The following is a 2,056-nucleotide window of genomic DNA, read 5'->3' as shown; positions in this document are numbered from 1 at the left end:
AGGAAGGAAAACTCCATTAAAAAAATGTATACTAGAAATAAGTGATAATAACATATGTCATTGAAACTGGCACATACAAATACACATACTGGATAGATAGTATGATAAAAGTATTAGTGAGTTATATATAACTAATACTTAAGGAAGAGTATTTCTGTATTTCTATTTTCTTTTCTTTTTAAAGTGATATATCTCACCAATTATAGGTCAAAAAGAATGCTTTACATAAAAATCGCTTGTTGCGATGCAGGATCTAGTTACAATGTAGCTGTAAAGTGCTGCCTTGTCTTTGCCCCCTGCTCAAAATAAAGCTGTTACCTTTCTAGCCCTGTCTGCCATGGTGCTTAGCAGCCAGGGATGCATGGTCTCAGACATGTTTACCAAGTAAAACACTGACTTGAGGGACGCCTGGGTTGCTCAGTCGTTAAGCATCTGCCTTCGGCTCAGGTCATGATCCCAGAGTTCTGGGATCGAGCCCCGCATCGGGCTCCCTGCTCAGCGGGAAGCCTGCTTCTCCCCACTCCCCCTGCTTGTGTTCCCTCTCTCGCTGTCTCTCTGTCAAATAAATAAATAAAATCTTTAAAAAAAATAAAAAATCATTTGTTGCACCTCCTCTGGAAACAAAATGTTAATTAAAACCATGATCCATGGTAAGCTTCTCAATATAGTCAAGATTTTGTTGTGAGCAGTGACAGTAGGGAAGATAATGGATTTGATTAATTTCATCTTTTAGTGTCTGGAACAAGCAATACTTCAGCAGTCTTGAATTCTTGCATGGGAGAGAAAAAAAATTGTATTAGTCATTTTGGTACCTTTCAATTAGAATCAAAGTCCTGATGAAAATTTTCTCACCTAAGTAATGATTTCTTGATTTCAGACATCTTTTAACTAATTTTGTTTAATATAGCTCAGAGGGTTACAATATGGATATACTATTTACCATTTGTAGCTATCACTAACGCTTATAATACATTCTCTTATAATTTACTCACTTTTAATGTGACCACTAACATCTGCACAGTCCTTTACAGGCTACCAAGTCATAAATATATTTTATCTTATTTACTTTTCATAACATTTTGAGATGAGAATTTTTTCTTGTATTCATTTGGCGATGAGGGAACAGTCCAAAAGACTAAGTAACTTTCTTGTGATCATATGGCTAGTATGTCAAAAGCAGACCTTTGGCTATTTTTTTCACTATAATATCCTGTTATCTATTTGATATAGGAGCTTAAGTTCAAGTTATAACTTGAGATGATTCATTCATTGACTGGTTTATTCATTGGTTCATTCATTCCTTCAACAAATACTTGTTCTGCACTTACCATGCCCCAGGCTTTGTGCTAGGAGCAAGGATGCATTGACAAGGAGTATATAGATCATTGCCTCACTGATAACAAGATAAATCAACAATTGCATAATTTGAAGGCAACACAGTAAATACTTTTAAGGAGGAGGGTCTATAAGATACATGGTTATATGGTGACATAAAAGAAAACCTTTATCTGCCCACTGAAGGCAAAGCAGGCTAACAGGAGGGTACCCCCTGAAATTAATTTGAAAAAGTAGGAAACTTAATACACAAAGAGCTGGCAACAAGGTTCTTAAGACAGAGGAAAGAACATATTCAAGGGCAGATGGATGTATAGTTGGTTTTATTAATGCTTTTTAAACTCTCTTCAGAAAGTACACTCTTATTATCTACATGTAAGATAATTTGTTTCATCTTAAATCCCACTTCACCCCACTACATTTGGCACTCTATCCATAACAGGTAGGATTTACTTAACACTTACCACATGTCAAAAACTGTTATAAATGTTTGTATAATTGATATTTTTTATTAAAAGTTCTCTGATGTTCAGTTGCTATTTTATTCCCCATTTTGCAGATGAGGAAATTAAGGAACAAAATGTCTAGGTAATTTATCCAAGTTAACCTAACAAATAAAGGCAAAAGAAGGCTGGACTCCAGGGAGTTTGATTCCCAAATCCATGCTTTTCATCTTGACACCACACTGCATTCTTTTTCTAGATATTGCCTTATTTTTTTT

The 2,056-nt window shown here is 35.1% G+C and overlaps 1 non-coding gene across 1 annotated transcript; it reads left to right on the top strand.

Moving 5' to 3' along the window:
• Positions 1–244: 244 nt before the first annotated feature.
• LOC115944617 (small nucleolar RNA SNORA63) lies at positions 245–375 on the top strand. Its single transcript, XR_004079131.2, has one exon. It is a non-coding gene; the product is annotated as a small nucleolar RNA SNORA63 (small nucleolar RNA).
• The last annotated feature ends 1,681 nt before the right edge of the window (positions 376–2,056 follow it).

The sequence above is a fragment of the Leptonychotes weddellii genome, unplaced genomic scaffold (genome assembly GCF_054177405.1).
Source record: "Leptonychotes weddellii isolate Sample4059 unplaced genomic scaffold, ASM5417740v2 HiC_scaffold_13401, whole genome shotgun sequence".
NCBI lineage: Eukaryota > Metazoa > Chordata > Mammalia > Carnivora > Phocidae > Leptonychotes > Leptonychotes weddellii.
Note: the sequence above shows the minus strand (reverse complement) of the source record. Positions and strands in the feature narration are given on the sequence as shown.